General features: G+C 41.1%; 1 long non-coding RNA gene across 1 annotated transcript in view; it reads right to left on the reverse strand.

The window, feature by feature from the left end:
- Nucleotides 1-1,364: 1,364 nt before the first annotated feature.
- Nucleotides 1,365-21,058, reverse strand: part of LOC108872550 (uncharacterized) — a 41,999-nt gene continuing 22,305 nt past the window's right edge. The window contains exon 3 of the long non-coding RNA XR_007813689.1: nt 1,365-1,454. This is a non-coding gene — a long non-coding RNA (uncharacterized LOC108872550). The remainder of the gene's footprint in view (nt 1,455-21,058) is intronic.

Consider the following 21,058-nt stretch of genomic DNA (forward strand, 5'->3'; position numbering starts at 1 on the left):
CTAATTCATGTGTAGGTAGGAAACTAAATAAACCTACAGGGACATCATTTCAGTCAGTCCATTTAAGGGAACTCTGGAGATGGGAAGAGGCAGAAGTTGCTTTAAAATACTAAGTGGAAATTGAAATCAAATGTCTCACATTTTCCATCAAAAATGAAATTTTCCACATGTGGCTAAGGACATGGGATATTGGGGTCAGTAGGACAGCTCGACATCCACTCCACCATGAACTAGAATAACTTTGACACCAATTTTCACCCAAACATAGCATTTAAAGCAGAAGTAACCGGTTTGGGCAGGAGAACAAGCTGTAAACGCAATACTGACATATTATCACACTGTAAATCAGTGATCCACAGTTACACATCAAGTAGACACAGAACAACCTGCCAACACAGGACCAATGAATGTTAATGAATTTAAGGTAATATCAAGCTTTTTAGCTGCTATATGATTCATCTTTGTTCAGCAGCTAGATGCTAACTGTGCCTTTTTGCTGTTTGGCTGAAAACAATAAAATTTCTCCATAGCACTAAGGAGAACTGCAAAGTTGAGTGGTAATAATCTGTGGGGGGGAACGAATGAAGGGAAACTCCTTTGACATGGCAAACAGACATTTGATCCATTGTTAATGTAAATATTTAATTAGTTAGTTCAGCTTTAAGATTTGTCTGTCTTTACATACTGCATGTCCCATCAGCTCATCAGTAAGTGTAACTGGCTTGTTTGACTGTGCAGTTACTTCATATTCTCTTCAGGCAAGGCAAGATTTCACACACAACACTGCTTTTATCCTGCTGCTTTTCTTCACCTCACTGAAAACGTAATTTGAAAATGCAGTTGCTGAGTTTGACACAGTTCAGTAGATGACACCTGGAGCCTGAGTCAAACTAGTCAATGAGCTTTAAAAAAAAACAAAAAAAAAAAAACAAGACAAAGACACAGCTTTGATCAAACCCCTCGAGATTCCTCCTGAGCCCTGTAGCATCTCTGTGTTTGTGTGTGTGTGTGAGAGAGAGAGAGAGAGAGAGAGAGAGAGAGAGAGAGAGAGAGAGAGAGAGAGAGAGGAGTAATGCATGCTTGGCTGGAGAAAATTCTTCTTTTACATGAAAAATGCACACATGAGTGACCCCATAAGTAACAAACAAGCACAAAAAAAACTATTCCAAAAACATGACCACATGATCTCAAACGTCTGTGCCTCTTATACCCCCCAAAAAAAAAAAACAATCTAAGGCTTGCATGCTTGATAGTTACCCAGCGGTGAAGACGTGATTGACGTGGCTGCAGGATCAGAGCCTCCCTGGAATCGAGCCAACGCTTCTGTGGCTGCCCTGGCTGGCGGGTGGGGGTGGGGGAGTGGGGGGGGGGTCTGGATGTGGAGTAACAGCGGTAGTGGCGGCGGCAACAGCAAAGGCAGCAGCAGCAGTGATCTCCTCAAACTGTTGGGGGACCTACAATACAGGGAACAGGTTCAGAGACTCCTCCCCAGTGGACTGAAGGAGATTTGATAAGAGGCTGAAAAAGACACACCATTTAACAGCTGTCTTTTGGAGTTTAATCCTTTATTGGCGCTGGGCTGAATGCCAAAAACCCGGTCCCTCCTCAGCCCCCCTGCCCTCCCCCCTTTCCTACAAGCCCAATGACATTCAGACCTGGGAGCAAAGCAGTAACAGCAGGGGTTTTAAAACATGGTGACATTGAGCATAAAGCAAAGGTTTCATCCAACTTTTGAGCAAGACAGACAGACTATTCGGCAGCTCGGATCTAACTCAGCAAACCTCTATGACTCTGGCCCAGTTGTTGGGCTGTTTATTATCAGCAGACAGCACACTTGGGCCTGGAATATAGGACTGCTGAGACACTGGGCGCTGGCCGCCGGGAAGAAACAGGGAGTGAGGCGATGCAGGAGGAATGCCAATGAGTGTCCCCCTCTCCTGCAAGAGATTTCATTTGCTACTCTGGCACAACGCTGCCCTGAAAAGCAACTCTATCCTGGCCTCAGGTTTGATAGCAATGTTAAAGGCAACTAGAGCCTTTTCTCTGATTCCAAGCCTGAAATCCTGACCATTAGCCAACACCAATAACCGTATTAATCCGCTTTGATACGGCCCATCCGGGCAGATTGAAGCAAAGAAAGGCTTGGAAACAAGGGCTCTTAGAAAATAGAAGACGAAAGTTTGTCAGCAAACAGGTTGGCTTAGAGGTGTGTCACATTTCCAATAAGTCTAGCGGGGGCGCAGAGTAGAGGTTGGCAGAAAAAAAGAGCGCACTCCCTAACAGTTCAAAACAGACATAAAAGTTTAATGCTAAGCTGGCAGCAAGCAGCCAACAGAAAGGGAATGAGATGAACTATTTTCAGAGTAGTAAGTGGTATTCATAATTCACATTATAGTTTTATATGAGGAAATAGAAGATTCCTTCATACTTACTGTCTTCCTCTTCCTGTCTGTAACACTGTACAGCCACAGTGTGTGTGTTTGTTTATTTACATTTGCCTGAATGACAGAATATTTCATTGGTTTAATGGACTCAATATGCTAAATTTTCATTCGACATCCCGCGATGTTGTCAAAATGAAATCGAAATGAAACAACCTGACGTTAAATCTTGGGCAACCGTGAGAGACAAAGTGAGAGGCAATTTTCATTTTCAAGTCAGACAGACAAAATCAAGCACAACAGCTATTTCAGACTCTCAATCTCAATAAATTAAATCTTCCTGTTCACAGCTAATAAAGGGCTTTAATAATGTGAGGATATTAATATGATCAAAGGTTGCCATAGATATTCATTTAGTTACAGCAGGACCACCCGGAGGGAGGAAACAGTGGGGAGCAGAAGAGGATGATAGAGGGTGAGAAAAGAAGACACAGTAAGTAAAATACAGATAGAGATGTGCACACAAATAAGGCCAGACAAGGTGAGAAACAGAATATACTCAGCTGTTATGTCAATGTCTGTCTCAAATATAAAAATGTTAAATGTGGAGAGAGAGGTTAATCAAATGTGAAAATATCCACGAAGGGCTACAGTTTTCTACTTAGCCTGGAGAAAGCACACACAGAAGGTATACACAGATGTCTAAATATTATGCAACGAGCATCTACAAAGTCTGCAAATGCTCTCAACAAAAGTCTGGATAACAAAACCAATGTAGCTTTACATGAGTATGTAACTTGGATTGAAGCACAAATGAGAACTTAAAAGCCATAACCACAGCAACGGCAATAACAGACCGCAAAGAATAAATGTCCACTTCACTGAATTAGACAATAAAACCACAAGAAATCACTGAGCTTCCCACTGAAGTGGAGACAGAAAACAATGCTGTGCACTGCAAGAGGCAGATGTTTATGTAACAAAAAAGTAAGTGCAGCCTTTGCTTCAATTTTGAAGCCTGTTCCATCTGTGCATCTTCTGTGTGAGAGACCAAAGTATATCTATTGCTTATTTAAATTTCTAGGTTAAACTGATGACAACATGACAGAAATGCCTAACAATTAGGAAGTCCCACAAGGTATCTTGTAAAGGCTTAAAAAGTCACCTGTTTATGTTATTATTCATGGTCTTTATTTGTATAGTTTGTAAAAAGCAAAATTCTTTATGCTCAGCGATGCTCCGAATGTGAATGAATTAATAAAACAAAGAAATGTGGTGTCAAGTAAGAAAGCACTTCATAAGCCACAGTTACATGCACACGTTTTTTCATTCTGACTGACGATTTCAGGTCGACTGTTTACATGAGACACGATTTAATTCATTTACTAAGAACGTGTACAAAAGTGATGAATAAGTCATGCATTCTTCCTCCTCAATGGCTATCTTATCTTATATCTTTGGCACATGTTTGATCAGCTCCCTAGATGCTCTTTAAGAGTTTGTATTAAAGAAAAACTCTCGGCAGAGAGTAAATACCTAAATATGTCCCGATGCATTTACATCAAGACTGGGTATCCAGAAATTATCGAATCATTTACATGGTACAGTTTTTCTTTTGATGGGTTTATGGAAAGGTTTAAACTACACCTCTGCAACCACTTGAAATGTCAGGTAGGTTGGGAATGTTTATATGGAGCATTTTCATTCTATTTGGGCCTATAAACAGACTGTAATCCAAATATCATGCAATATCATGTACCTGTGGTGACGCAAACAGTCTACTAAACAACAGTATGTAAGACCTCCATCCAGGGATTGTAAGACACATCAATAGTTTTTGTTGTTAAGTGATCATAGGACCAGCCATTTCACAGTCATTTGAATGGAGCCAGGTCATTGGTGCAGCAAGTGTTGCCAACTCGAGGGACTCTGGCAAACAGGGTCAACTGGCTAAAAAGTTTAACCTGAATCAACGTTTGCTGCAGTGCAATGCAGTGTCATCCAGCAAGGCAATGCATTGGCCAATCAAATACAGGCAAAAACATATTCCTGGTACATTACAGTTTACACATGGACTGCATCTCTTGAAGCTGAAGATAAAGTATTTGCTGGCAGAGTTGTAAAATGTGAGCATAACAAAATGATTTGTTGTCTGTCTGAACTCCTGCAAGTTTCAGTCTCTAGCTTTGTACAGACAGTGTATTTTAGAGGGCTTCCTTCACTAAGGTTTCAAAAAACCTCAATCATGACAGATGGGTTTTTTGTCCTTAGTTCTGCACTGGGTAGTAAAATTTAAACACCTCACCATCTCAATCAATTATGTAGGATTATTTTATTTATTCTGGGAGTTGTAGTTGAATGCTAACAAAATATTTGGTGTCTTATACATTTAAAATGGTGAGATACTCTGATTTTACTGTCTAGTGTAGTAACAGATATTTTGTGAAAAGAAAACCCCCATATATTGTTGGAAAGACCAATGAAAGAAACCCTTGATGGAAAATACATTATGAACCAAAAACCAGTGTGTCAGAAGCAATCCCAGACGTGGAGCTGAATTTAAACTCCAAGTGTAAAGAATTTATTACATAAAGCTTTTTCCCTATGGCCGTCAGCTGTGCTAGATCCTTCAACAGCTATTTACAGTTGCGGCTAACAACCCCAAGTGACTGATCTCTTCATTCATAAAATGTGTGCCCTACAAACCTCAATAAGGAGATTGCTGGAAAGATATATTGTGCCAGAATTCAAAGAGGACATTTATATACTGTAATGAGAATTCTAGAGTAAAGCAGGAGTAAGCAAAAGGACTTATTTATTCATGAATATATTTTTTAGATAGTTTTAAACTTTCCTAGTCATTCTTGTTTTCAATATTAGAACGTCATGAAGTGTGGGTAATACCCACCCACCAATAGCACGCTTGAAAATTAACAAAATTTTGTGCTAATTTCTATGAGAAAACTTTTGTATCAGGTTTATCATTAGTTTTAGTTGCATTTACAATACGTGCCTGTGCATGTCTTTATTTCTGTTTAATATCTGTGTGGCAAATATTAGTTTAGTGATTAAATGTGCTCTAAACGTTAACATTCCCCTGCCTGTCCCAGTGTTAATGTACTACATAACTTAAAATCCTGGATTAGTGGGTAGTGTGGTATGGAATTGGGACACTGGGAAAGTGTGCAAAGGGCTCAAAAATCTGGGAGAGCTAGGACAGAGCCGCACTTGCCAATTTTATTGTAGGACAGGGCTGAGTCCTCCCTGAGTCTGCTGGGACTGGGCCAGAAAGCCTGTGAGCACATGGCTCTATCAGCATAGAGCAATATTGTTGTTGACCAACAATATTGTTAGTCCACCATACTCAATAGCAGCTTTGGCTATTAATATTTTTTCCAAATTAGGATCTCTTTCAAATGTGTAGTATTCCACCTAATGCACGTTTTCAATTTGTGCATCAAAAAACAACCTGAGTGGAAAAGGTGGAGAAGTTGGTGAATCAATAAAAACAAACTGCAACGAAATTGCAGTGGACCTGACTGGAGAATTAGCACCACCAACTGTTTATCTCTATGAACCAACTCCTATTATTTCTGTAACAGCAGTGGTTGAAAAAACACATTAATTGGCTTTTCTCTGCCAATTTTCTGGCATTTTTCTTTTATTTGCACTAAATTTGGATGGGAACTTGGCTTATGATTAATATTTTGTGGGAAAAATCCACAAAGGTGATACTGGAAAACATATTTTAACAGAAAGTGGGTATCATATCCATTAAGTTTCAAAAAGCTAATTGATATTTTTTTTCTGGACTCCCAAAGAAAAAAAAAAATTCACTGGCTTCCGGAAAGTAGGCGAGTCAAATATCACGTCCTTGAGAGATATATACTGACAGACTGCTAGACCAACAGACAGCCAGACAGAGTGATGGTTAGACCATAAGTGCAGCCCTGTCACTCTTTCGCAAAAGTAAAACACTGACACTAACATGATGTATTACTAAATACTAACGTTCCCTTTCTGTTTCTTCTTCACTTCCCCCGTGGCCACCCACTGACCCTGAGTGTTTGGCCGCCTCAAACAACAACATTTCAGAAGAGATCCAATCTGTGCAGGCCTTCTTAGAGGACACCAGGTTGTCAAAGCATCTCTCTCTCCAAGGTGGATAAGGGGCACCAATCGCCCCGAGCATTTCTCACGCATCCTCCTGCCAGCTTTCCCCTACCGGGATAGGGGTATGAGAGTTTAGTCATATAGCTGCAGAGGCTGCCTGTCAGTTTAAATAGGACAGCACGCTGAAGTGCACTTCAACCATACAATGCAATTCATCATCCACAGTGTTAACCCCCCTCTGTCACGTTCGTGCTGGCCGGATAATGAAGCATTTTGTCATTGGGAATGAGTGTGCACTCATACAGAAAAGTCTCTGTAATGTTTCAGAGGCATGAAATAGCTTTTGATGGGAGTGGTGCGATATGAGTTGGATTGACTTAATTGAATCCAACTTTTTTTTTTTGAATCGGCTGGGGATTCAAATCTGGTTGTTGGTCACCAGAGGAGACCCAATCATCTCGGAGAAAGGGGCACCTACTCATGCGGGCAACCTCGGACACACATCGTTGAAGTGTGTTTACAATGAGAGTCCAAATTGCTGTACCCCTTTAGAAGAGAGCAGAATTTAAAGTAGGAAGTGTCATCATCATCATCATCATTGTCCTGCGATTTTCTTGACAACCGCTCATCCGATCGACTCCAGCAGTGCACCACCTGAACAATTTACAATGTGCATGTGCCAGGGTTTTATGAAAAGCAGAACATACAGAAAAATAAAGAGAGTGAAAAGAAAAAAAAGAAAGAAAAATTCATGACAGGGGGAGAAATGGGGGAAAGTGGCAATAGGGAATGAAGAATCAGGGATAAAGGGAATGACAGATGAATAAGCAGGATAGTCTATATTCTGAGAGAGACAGAGAGAGAGAGAGAGAGAGAGAGAGTAAGAGTAAGAGACAAAGTGCTAAGACACATCCAACAAGAGATCCTAGGAACATGGCAGCAGTCTTGGTCCAACACTTCCCATTAAGGTATGTGGAATGCGAAGTGAAATGCTGGGAAGACTTGATGTCACTCTCACTCATTTCAAAAGTATGTCAACGGTCCCATTGCAGGTCCCTGCAGTCAGTGTTTGGAATAGGAACTATCTTTACCATTATACAGCAGCTGGGCCCCAGAGCACACTGAAACTAAAGTCCTCTCGACACACTAAACAGAACAGATCTGAAGTGTTTAAGAGTTATACAGCGCAATGACTGGCCAATATGATTCACCCGCCACAAACAATAAAAACCAAGCTGCTGAGTTGACCTTTAAGTCTATTGTGCGTTTTTTCACTGTAATTTGGTTGTTGAGATAACATTATTGTCACTTAGCGCTGTGCTTTCTGTTCTGCTGAGCAGGCCTTAAAGAGCCAGTGGTGCGGGATTGTCTCAAAGCTGGTGGCTTGCAAGCACTATTGTTTTTCTAAAGCACTTTTTCAGTTCAGTTCAATACAATTCAATGACTGTATTCATCCCTAGTGGGGCAATTAAAAAAGCATACAAGCTGAGACACACAAATCTCAATAAAACACAATTAAGTTATGCAATAAGCAGATAAAGAGAATAAAACCATAACGGCTAAAAGTCCACATACTTTTGTTTACTTTTGTTTGGGGATTAGGTCCTTTTGTTCTGATCAAGGAAAATTTTAATGCTTAATGCTTTTAGTTTGGGAGAACCTTTCCTGTCTAAACATGACAGTACTCCTGAGCACAAAGCAAGGTCCATAAAGAGATGGTTTTCTGAGTTTGTGCAGTTCATTCAAGTTCCTCCACATGGGATCCCTGACGCCAACTCATCCAGTACCTTTGAGACGAACTGGAATGCCTGACTTTATAGCCCAGGACTGGGCCTCACTAATGCTCTTGTGGCTGAATGGGAACAAACCCCTCCAGCAAGGTGACTTGACTCAGTTATAGCTGTATGTTTTTGGAAAGCAATGTTCTTTACTGTATGGGTGTAACGTTTGGATGTCCACATACTTCTGGCCAAACAATCTATAAAGCACACGGTAACAGCTTAAGTGTGTCATACCTTTGGTAATGTTTAGTGTAGTATAATAATAATATATGTAGTACAGTTTGTGACCAAATACCTGAGCTAATGACATTCCATCAGCCTCAGCTATACTTCCTGTTTAGTGCTGATTAGCAAATATTAGCATGCTAACGTGCTAAGCTAAGTTGATGACCATGGTAATCATTAGCATTGTCCTAAAGTACAGCAGCACAGAGTCACTGACGGGCTGTAGACTCTTGTTCTCATGTGGCACTGAAGTGTGAAAATCACCTTTCTGGCTTCAGCTTCAATCAATTTTTGCAGTTGCCAAGTTGTCAGTCTTGCCAGGCGGCAGAAATGCAGAGTAATCATCAAGACAGCAAAACCTCATTGCACGTAAGCAGAATCCACCTACACAATCATCCCTGCAAAACATTTTATCTGAAACCTATCTCAAGTATAAAATGGAAAATCCTGAACTGCTATAATTCAGACCGACATGATGAGGCACCTTATCAACAGCAGAACGAATCTACACAACCTCCTCCAAGAGCTCATCTGTTTCCTTCACCTTATTTTGTCAACGAGAGTCAGAGTGTTGGCAAATATTTTAATAAATATCTGCCCACAGTCAGCGTAACAGCTTGGTGTCCAGCAGAGGTGGCAAGCCACACAGAGTGACCATCTCAAAGCATGTCCTCTCCTTTTCTGTGTCCTTGCTGCCACCCAGTTCTCACATTGCTGTCACTCTGTTATTCCTACTCAAGCATGGCCAGGAGTCATCCAAAGGTAAAGACAAGACCGTCTCAGAGGTTCTTAGTGCTGCTGAAGCTATATAGGAGCAGCAGGGTGGCTTGCCCTTGGGTTACAGAGGCTGATGAATAATGGCAGTATGGTGTATACACTTCAGCACGGATGGCTGCAGTGTGAATCAGAATCATAGACCTTGCAGTCTCGCTTTGTGTTGTGCTCCACACGTTAATCTGCAGCATCACCAGCAGAAAGTTTATTCCAGCTGTGATGCAGTGACCAGAGTGTACCATGAATCAGGTTTTCAGTCTGATGTGGGCTCAGTATCTTAAAATGCAACAGCATGCTCTAAGCAGAAAGCGAAATGTGTAGAATGAAAGGATTATGTGAGAAGGTGTGACTGGAAGCTGGTAGTAAGAACATAGAGGCAGGAGTGTTGAATTTCCACCCACCTGCAGCTCCTGTGAGCCGGTGATCTTCTTGTGCTTTTAATGCCACGTTTTCTATGGTAAGAAATTTTCATTTTTTTAGCTTAATTTCTCATTTAACCACAACCTAATCTTACCCTAACCTTTGCATAACTTTTCCATGTGACAAACAAGTAAATTGCTGTGTCTGATTAGCACTATTGTCAAGTAATCAGTTGGTGGTGAAGCAACACAATTATCACATAATTCATGTCTGAAACAAGTAATCTGTTTAGAAGTCTTCTAAATTTTAGAAGACGGTTTAATTATACCTCAATTTCTGGGCAAACATGCTTTGAGCAGGGAACTGAAACTCCAAATATTGCCCTGCTGCCAATCAGACTTTAAAGAAATATATTTGTGCTGGGTTTTGTGATTGTGAACATAGCATCTAGGATTCCAGTTGTGTAGCACGGCTAGTAATATTTTATGTGTGCAGTTACTGCTTCAGTTGTTGCCTCAATCCCACATGCATCTGGGAATACGGTGACCGGGCCCTGGCTCTGCTGCAGTACTTTGCCTGAACTTTGAACGATTTCAGTTTCCAAATGGGAGGACATTATACGCTGCCCATGTGTCCAGTCAGACGTGAAGTTTTTGCCCCTGAGTGTCTAGTGACTGGGGCTCTCCTGAGGGTTAAGTGTTGAGATTACTCGCAGGCCATCTTCTCTGGTAATGAACCCTGTCTGGGTACCAAGATGTAGCTGAAGGGGCACAGTAGCCATGGGAAGCTTCCTCATGCTGATTGCCTGTCTTAAATAGCTTTTTTTCCACTTGGGAGACACAACCACAAAACTTTACAGCAGCTTATGAATAATTATGATGACCCCTTGTGTTATTGCACTCACTGATAGTCTGTCTTTGATACCATGGCCAATAAATATGACCATAAAATCTGTTTTCAACCACATTAACAGCGCCCCTGATACACAGCAATTGAATAACAATTTAACTAAGCAACAGAGGTATATTAGTGTTGCCAAGTTTGCTGAATGCATCATGCAAACCCTGCTTGTCACCTCTTCTTTTAACTCTCACATAATGACTTTCACTTAAAGAATGTGTTTTCTTCTGCACAACATTGTGAACTTCTCCTTCTATGCGTAATCGCCCTCTCCTTGTAAGCCTCTGGAAGATGTTACCCTCAGGCAAAGATCCAGTATCAGCTCACCCCGCCTACATCCCTCCATTAACCATCTATAAAGCCATTTTAAGGCCTCCTTTTCTGTCTGCCTGTGCTCTGCATATATCAGCTTCCTTAACATGCACTTTTATTGTGCTAAGAAAGGTTTTAAGGTGAGTTCTAACAATGTACTACACAAACCTTAACACAGGTAAGCCCCTCGTGTCAGCATTATTCATTTCTATACTGTAAAAGCCATTAGATGTAATTGGATTTTTTATGAAGCTCCCACATAGGCGTGCAGTGTTTAATCAATAAGAAGGCTTTCATTTTTAAGACAGGTCACAGGCTTTGTGAGAGGTCGTCTTACAGTCCTCCTTGAGGGGTCATTCAGGTCTATTACCGCCACAGGTCAGGATCACACTGCACAGTGATGACACTCAGAAACTGGAGTAGAACTCCTTTCTCTAAGACCCCCCATCTGGTCTTATTATCAGCAAGCATGCTGCTGTAATGGGCTTTCTGTTGACTCTGGTAGATTGTTATCTTGCTCTGGTTGATGGGTTACAGCATGTTGCACTATCTCGAGGCCATATCGACCTGAGTGGACGGGGTTAACACTGAATTTATTGTATTTTAAGAAAAAAAAATGAACCAATGACATAGGTAGATTAGATGGACTGAAAATTCTTGTTACTTGATACCACAGAATCGTAATCATTTCAATATGATCCTCGGGAGAACAGAACAAAGCATTGCAGAAGGAAGTATACAACAGAGCTTCACCATAGCTATTTACTACCCCATGTCCAAGGGCGTAGGAAGCAGGGAGAACACAGGGGACACATCCGCTTCAGTGTTTAAGAGGATTAAGTTGTCCCCTGCAAAAATCCAAAACAAAACAAAAAAGTATTGCATGAATCTACTTAGCTCCTGATTGTAAACAGGGTTTTGATGGTGACATACTTCCCCACAGGTGAAGTAGAAACACTAGCGGTCTTCCCTTGATACTTCAAGCTAAGAAGAATTAAAGCCGTATGAATCAATATTATTCAGATTCACAGGATTTATTTCCATCTGCTCAACCCAGTAACCCTCGGCTATCAGATGGATTTTGCACCCTACGATTTATGTCCATTGCCATGGTTCAGCGCTCATTCAGGAAGGCCTGTGACCTAAATTTGCAAGGTAAGGTTGGGGAGGTTGTGGCAGTAAAAGGATGGGTGGTAAATTCATACAGAAGAGAGGAGTTTTCCACCATGTCACAAACCTGCAATTAACGTTCGTGTATTAATTAAACATAGTCTTGCCAAACCCTGTCATATCTTATTTGCCATAAGCGCAATCTCTCCTTAACCTAAACCATCCTGTCGTTGCCATGCAGAGACTGCAGAATCATCCATTACTGTTGCTGACCTCTGAGGAGCTCTTTACCCCTTTCAGACCATTGATTAGATTTTCCAGCCTGCAAACTCCACTTTCACCAGCTGAGTTTACTGTAGCAGGCAGAGTGTTCTTGGAAAAAAATCCAATAAACTGACTGCACATTACCTGCTCAGCACCAAACAGCAGACAGACAAAGTTAGCGAGTAGATCTAGCAGCTAAGGAGCTGGTTGGTAGAGACCAAAAACAGTGTGAATACTGGACTTATATTCACAAGGCAGCCAGACACACTACTCTGAATGAAAGCAAATGTTGCTCCATCTCTGCTGAATGTGTAAATAGACTGTTTGCTAACAACAGCACAGGTATTACATTCATATCAAAGGCTTCCACAGCTCACAAGCTGTTTTCAGTGCTATGTGTGCCAATGCAGAAAGCAGTGCTGTGTGGAGTATACATTAACCACAGGTTGTATTTGTCACTACAAGTTTCCCTAATCTTATCTATACCATAGTTGTTGTACATGTATAAAGAAAGAAATTTAAAAACACTATCATTGAACATAATCAAGGTTTTGCAGATGTATTCAATATCTCTATTGTTGTCTGGTGACAGGGTTGTTTATAGGGTGCCCCAGATGGCCATAAATAAATAAATAAATTTTGAATAGGTGCTACTGCAAACTATTTAAAAACTATTACATGATGTGTGAAATGGACACAACTGTTGCAAGTGTTACAACCTGAATCATTACAAACAGCAAACATTCACCACTTGACAAGTGTAAAGTAGGATTCAAGCAAGTGTCACTGCCAAACCATCTGTACTGTTCTTATTTTTCACACTTGGATTTAGCACCACTCCACAGTAGCTAATAGCCACATTACCCACATATGCATGAGAAATATGTCAGTAAACCACTTATTGTTAAAATTAGTTTTCCTTGCAAATGGAGCAGATTTCCCTCACAGAGTCTATTGTTCATGTTTGCTATATACCACCAGGCCATCTTAATTTATTCTCATGGTCACAGCGTAATAAGAACCAGAGTTTGATTTATGCAGGACACAGACAGCCTCCTCAACCCTAGAGAGAGAAAACAAGCAAGTGTGAAAAGCTTGTCCAGAGTCCAGGAATTAGTTGCCGAATATCAGTCATCTCCCTCCTCCACAACATGTAATGAAATGACAGAACAAGATCTAAGAAGAGTGTTGTTGCAGTATGTGTTGGATTAATCCAGGCCAGAGACAGCCTCCTCCTCACCAGACAAGGGGCGAGAGAGAGGGATGCAAAATAGTGTGATCTAATTGCTAAGGAAACTGTGGAACTAGAAGCAGCTTCAAAACAAGCACAGACAAATACTTCTTTACAAATACTTTTCAAGTTTCATCTTTTTTCTACCATCTAGACGTGTTTGACCAGACAAGTAGGAGGCCCCCTTCATGACCTGATTTGATCAGATTTCGGTAAACAACTCCCACCACACACACACACACACACACACAGAAACTGAGAAACTAAACTGAGAAAGATCATTTCTCAGTTTAGTTTACTGACATTTTGTGTCAGTACTGACAGGTGTAGTCGCGGGTGTAAGTTCCACTTTTCAGAATCCTATAGTCCATTATATTCTGTATATATTCTCTCTAGGGAGAGTATGGAGTGATATTGGTCACAGCCTGAGAATATGGCCATGAGAAAAAACTACAAATAAAAAATAATCCTACATCTATCAACCTCAACTGCTCTGCTGCTTCAAAGCCAGGCTAAATGAAAGAGGGGCAATCTTAGCACACATTTCATTTTTGGACACCCACAGACCCAGACACCCACACACACAAATACCACCAGCAGACATTTTTAAATTCACACACATCTCTTGCTATGTGGGATTTACAGTCCTTCTCTTATATTTACTTTCTAACGACTAAATCCCATCATGGCTGTCGTGTTGAATTTGAAATGAGCTGCTCCTTATCAGAGCAGCTGCACCACCTTCCACCACCTCCTACCTGAACCTGTCAGGAGTCTGGCTGAGGACAAACAGATGTCACTTAACCTCATCCTTGTGCTAACTGCGCTAGCCGCCACTAAAACACCGCTGTTACCAGACTTCCTGGGGGCTGTTCCCTCCACAAATCACCAGGTTATCTTCCCCCTACGCCCGTCATATGTTTCCCAATGCTTCCGCTTTTACGCTCAGGTCCTTGAAATGCCAGAGTTCAGTGGCAAACCATGGAGGCGTCGGGCTAAATGTGGCTGAGTTATGTTGACAGATACATGGCTCCCTCAGTTCTCCCCACACCCTCCCCACAAAACAAAGTGACATTTCAAGATGAATGATATTTAGGGAGTTTTATTTCAAGCGATGAAATTAACCAAGGTTAAAGAAAGAAAAACAAATGCAATCAGGGCATTGATTTTCAGAAAGAGAATGGCTATGCAGAGATCGATTGGAAGCAATAAAGAAAGACCATAAATAAGGGAGCTTACAGCATTGAGCAGTGTTATCAGCCTTAGTGCTCTACAACAAAACAACATTACTGTCCTTCTATTTTCAGTTAAAAGTGCAGAGTTCAGAGGGATGCTATTTGACCAGCCTTGCCGCATTTACAAGAAAAGAAAAAAAAAACACAAGAACTTTTTCTGATACAGTTTGTCCAAGTTCACAGCTGTGGTGAGTCAGACAGTTGAGCATTTTACTTGAATGCTTAAGTCATCAATCTCTTTGCGGGGGAACACTATTCAACTGTTACCTACTGAGGAACAAGTTCAACCACTGGAAAATTACTACCTGTCCCTGTCAGTCTTTATGTCCCGAGTATCCAGCTTTTACTCCTGTAATAAGATACGAGAAGCACAAGAGCAACTGCGTATCTGAAAGCGCTTGAATGACTGTGATGACAGCTGATTGATTTAAAAGACAATCAAATCATAGTATGATGCTCAGGCGGTTGATAGCATTAGGGCTATCTCATGTATAGCCTGCATCGTTAGAAGAACAGCCTGACATTTTGGGAGATTCGCTTATTTTGCTTTCTTGTTGAAAATTTGATGAGAAGATCAATACCACTCTCATATCTGTGTGTTAAATATGAAGGTACAGTAAGGAGACAGTTAGCTTAGCTCGGCATAATGAGCAGAAACAGAGGGAAACAGCGAGTCTTGCTCTATCTTGGGGTTGGGTTATTCAAGAAAAGAACTTGTTTCTACATGTTTTAAAAGCTGTGCCAAACAGCTACACTTGAAGATGGGGTGAAAAGCCAGCTGTCAGAGAGAGCGGGGCCAGATGCTATATCATTTAAATTTTGGTATGACAGTGCATTTTCAGTCAGTTTGAGAGAGTTTGAGAGAGAGGTCCAAACCCTGCTTACTTTCTCATCTCCACACACCTAGGTAATTGTTGCATGAATTGGGTGTGAATGACAGATTATCCATTTTGGAAAATTGTCACACAGTCCTCCTCAGTGCTGACACTGGAAAGCTGTGGTGTCCAACAAACACTTCTGTTGAAGAACACTGGCAGATTAAAGATTTTTTTTTTTTTTTTAAATCCCCTCAAGTGGCACCTGTAATGCCAGAATTGTCAATAGTCCCAAACAACATGTCAAACAGCAACCAACCTGGCGGGAATTAGGCCCAATACTAAAACTGACTGGGTTACCAAGCTTAAAGTTCACCAGTTAACACTACTTTAATCTATACAAAAACTGCACTGTAAACAGAGACAAGTGGTGATTTCATAGGATTATTTCCTTGCTGCATGCAGTGACTTCCTGGAGCCTCAACATCACCATGTGGTTGTCAGGCATTCAGTGGAAACTTCAACTCAAAGATATAGCCCAGCACATAAACCGCTAAAAAACCACCACTTGTCATTTTTACACTTTGGTTTTTGTACAGATTTAGCAAATTCAATATAATGTATTGATTACTCAGCTTTACAGTGGTGAGTCGTTTCCTCCTGCTTTCAGTCTGTTTTACTAAGCTAAGCTACCCACCTCCTGCCTCTGGCTACATACTTAATGGAAAGGTATCAATGCTCTCATCTAACTTCTGGCAAAAAATCTAACAAGTGTGTTTCCCAAAATATCAAGCCATTCCTTCTGCTTTAAACAACTACACCGTATTTAGTGTACTTCAATTAATACATAAGTTCATCTCAATGATTAATCTGTAATTTGACACCATGCCACGAGAAAATATCTGACTTATAAATAGGTCCTGGTAGATAATTTACATATTAATGTCACACTTCAAAGTCCTGTGGTATCAGTGAGAAGTGAGATAGACATAAAGCATGAAATAACCCTTCTATGTCTGAAGGCCCAATGAGATCCACATCAATAGGCGTCTTTCATTTAAATAAGAAATACATAGCAAGCAAAGTACGAATGGTGGAAATTCCACGCCCCTGAGCCAGACATCTTGAGAAGAATAGACTTCTTCCACTGCCAATTCAGTAAAGCCTGCACAGCAAATTTCACACAACCATTTTGCGCTCTGCTGATAAAACACTTTGAAAGCCCAATGACACAGACAATGCCTTCAGATAGGAAAAAGCCACGTTTTGTCCCCATCCCTTTTCATCAATGTCCCAAATACAACCAAGCCTAACTGAGCAGGGGAACAGAAATACCCAACAAAAAACTGACTCCAGCATCAAACACCCGCACACACTTCAAACATATCGCCTGCTGCGTGCGGCTGAAGCAGTCCTGCTGAAAACCTGACTCTATTTCGTTTCATAAATCACTCAAACTGCACGGGCATCACTGTTCTAAGCACTGTTTGTGATTAGGTCTATTAGGCATGTGGAGAGGATCTGGCACAATGGCACTAGAACCCTGCACCTGTCGCCCTCTCATCCACGCCCCACTCAATTTCTATCAATGAATGGAGCTCACCTCATTTCCATATCCCACTCAAACTCTTTATTGATGAATAAAAAGACATCACTAGTGAATAAAAGCATGATTTTATTGCCTCATGCGGGGGAAAATGAGATGGATTACTGAGTGAGAGTCCTGTATATCACATAGGCCTCCACCTCATTGGATTTTACTGATCTTGTGAGGAACAGCCTTCGTTTTGATTAAGATTTCACATCTGGAAGCCTTACACCGTGCCCAGTGCCATCATCTACACCGGTGGAGCACAGAATAAACTCACAAGCCCCGGTTGGTAGACCTTTTCCCTTAGCAGCCTGTCTGGGGGCCGATAGGAAAGGTTGCTCAATTAAAAGGTACTCTGGGAAGTCGTCACAGAGCCCTGACTGCTTTTTGTGTCACCCTGATGCACTATCTCGACACCTAGAGGCTCTTTAAAACAAGTAAGCTGTTCGGTGAAAATATCAATGAAATTAAGGAAGAATAAAGTCTTTTTTACTGACCTCCCACCGTTCACAAAAGCCCTACCCTGAACAGTGATCATAACTTAATGAACACAGCTTTGGATTTCTCCACAATAATGTGCAATACTAGACATTTAAAGAGTTCAGAGGATTTATTTGTCTATTTTAGCCTTTTCTAAAACCAGAAATGCAGAAGCAAGTGAGGATTTTCCATGTCCTATTATGATAGATTGAGCCGTTACTTTATTTGGATGATGATTTTTTATCTGCTACCGGAACTTGTGGAGCTAGTGTTTACCACAAATTAGCAATGTCAGCTAGTAGCAAAACCAATAGCTGGAGGCTAGAAATAAGAAGCTGAATTATTTCTACCTCTGTCAGAAATTGAAGAGCCATTGTTTAAAAAATTAAGCAGAGCTTCTTGTGGTAAATCTGTTACCTTTATCACTGTAAACTCTATACCTGTCATGTGACAACAAAAAGCCTGACAGCTGTAGCAACAGGCTTACTAAACAGTCAATTCTTCTCCTGTCTCAGCTGATGACACCTTGTATTTGTTAGCTGCAACAGGATGAAGAATTGAAAATTTTTGCCTGACAAAAGAAAAGCTGTCCAGTTGTAAACTGCCCATCACTGAGCACCATATTTTCCTACAATAGCGTGGATGGAACAAGTGATTTTCAGGCTCACTTGAAATTATAGCCACAAATACTTTATTTCTGTCTTTCTGTTGGTTTTATGCTCTTCTCTGAGGCAGGGCAGTGATGCAGTGCCTCTCCTGGAGAAGGAGAGCAGTGGCACGCCACCACCCCTGCCGGCTCCACTCCCACCCACAGTCAGCTCCATCTTTCCTAATCCATCTAACAGTGCCCTCCCACCACCTTGTCCCCCCCTTTCACCACTTCAAAGCGCTGCTTTACCCATTACCCTTGGGCAGGAGCTGCCCTTCTCTGGACCACACTGACATTCAGACGCTATTTAGAGCCATTAGGCCACCAAGGTCAGCACTTAACTTACATTTTCACAGCTTCAGGCAGCAGGGTTTTTTTTTTCCATTCTTTAATATTTCCATCCGTTATTGTTGTTTTTTGCAGCACACTGCACACAAGCCAGTGAATTGCTCATTAGCTGGGGGTTTCTGGTGCTATAACATGTGCTGTCAAGAGGAAAGTGGGGGGAGAAAGCCAGAACATTGAAGGTGACATTTTTAGTCATCACAGTTACAGCATCTGATGAATTAGCTAGCACTGCAGGCTACCCTTGTAACCCTGTGGAGAACATCTTGATTCTTTAAGGGAAAGATGGGATAAAGGCCAAGGATATTCCATTTTAATAACAAAAGAAAAAGAAGAAAAAAGAAAGAAAAACTAACTTTAGCAGGATAAGACAGTGTAACTCTGAATGGCAAGCGACTACAGTCAGGCTTAATAAATTTCTTGATGGAGAGAAGGCTGACATGTCCAGGCATTTAGAAAGAAAACCATGACTTATCAAATCTGTCCGTGACAGGGCAAAAAATGAAATCAAAAGTCCGGTGCACAGCCCTTCAAAAATAATAAAAAATTGCACTTGCACATACAATCCAGAAAAATTAGAATGAACATATCCCCGCTAAATTTAGTCTGACACAAGGAAAGTAATGACAGATATCTGCATTAGTGACCATCACAGCAAGAGTAACAATTAGCTACAAGTTAATTTTGCTATCAGTCTTTTTCCCACAGCAATATATTAATGTCAAGAACCTACACAGAGAAGTGCTACATAATCATCTGTGCAGTGAGTAGAATAGATGTACAGATCATTATGGCGTAATGCTTTGCAAAATGTGTTAAAAGTTACAGAAGCAAATTAAGTTTTAAACCGCTGAACATCTGAGTATTACTTGGATTTATAATAATAGAAATACTGTTAAATAATTGCATTGTCCTGTGACAACATCATACAATGAATTCTTCAGTTTGTGTTTTGCCGTGCTGCATTTTCATTAAAGCTTCACCAGGAAATCAGATATTATGAAAGTATACAGATGTTTGGATTTATTCCTCTGCTGGTATTACAATGCATTTTTACATTATATTTGTCCTTGTGAAATGATGAGAATGTATAATGGAGAGTAAATGAAAAGAACTCAGCCCTGATAGCTTCAACTGGGAGCAGAGTATTCAGTCAAGTAATTGCATTAAGATAACATGAACATTTTATTTGCTGTGTGTTTCTGTTAAGCCCTGCGGCCATGTGCTGAGTATCTTTTGTTTCTTCTCTTTTCTCCCCCCGTTAAAGATGTTTGCCAATTGATCAGTTCTCCTGGAGCGAATCCCAGTGTCACATCCCAGCCGAGCGAATGAGCGAGCCGTAAATTAACTTTAATTTCCCAATGACAAATGCAATTCTGCTGCAGCAGGGGTATGACATTCATATTTGATGAGCCACTATATCTCACTTCAAAGGTCTCAATAAACCAGCAACCAAGCTTTTTTGTAAATATACAGCACTGCACCGAGCAGACTGCAGCCCCTCATTGCCTGGCAACTCCCCATAGGCTGCTATTGCTCATTCACAGCTCTGTGAGATGTCAGGGTTTGGCGCTTATGAAAATTGAACTCCAAATTCATCTTCACTCCAGGCAAAAAAAAAAAAAAAATGCTGAACAATGCCTTGTCATATTCACACAGCGGAGAGACTAATCTGTGAAGTGAAGCAGGCGTCAACAAACCTAATGTCACTGTTTTGACGTATTGACCGCAGAAGAAAGAGGAAAGGTATGTGTGTGTTGTGGTGAGGAGGTTTAAACAGAAAGTGTGTGTATGAGAGAGAAAAAAAGACAGAGAGGGAAAGGGTGGGGTTGCCCTTTATTAAATTCCACCAACATTTATTCCAAACATTAATTTCATTGAGCTATCAGAGCCGTTTCAGGGTTGAGGAATGAAGGAAGAGCAGGAACAAATCGCTTTCAAGTTTCACAGAGCATTCCCTCTGGATGGCACAGACTGGGACGTCTCTCCCTCTAATTAAATCCCCCCCTGTTGTGTTTAAAAGCATAAGATGTAATTAGAACATTTAGTTTCATTTAAAAACACTTGAATTTCTTTCCCTCCTACATGCCACAATTTAATTATATTCAGCATATCGTGGAGTCCTGACAGGAACAGAGAGTTGCTATAGAGATGACCACGGCTGAGCTGTGCTTGGAAATCCTTCAGAATAGTGAGCCTTCACACAGCTCTCTCTCTCTCTCTCTCTCACACACACACACACACATACACACAAGCAAAACCTGTATATGCAAACAAGTGCAAGGAAGAGACTACCTCTCTATCGCTCTGTGTTGTAGATACATGCAAATATGCAAACACATGTAAAAACTGCCACATTCTTAACAGCTCAGCCAGCGATGCCACCACCAAGAAGCAACAAACAAGCACATTATTCAATCAGGTGCCAGCCTCTTGCACAGATACAGGCCACAGGAGATGCACCTTTATCACTGGGAGCAGAAGCCACCCCT

This window comes from Lates calcarifer, linkage group LG8 (assembly GCF_001640805.2).
Source record: "Lates calcarifer isolate ASB-BC8 linkage group LG8, TLL_Latcal_v3, whole genome shotgun sequence".
NCBI lineage: Eukaryota > Metazoa > Chordata > Actinopteri > Centropomidae > Lates > Lates calcarifer.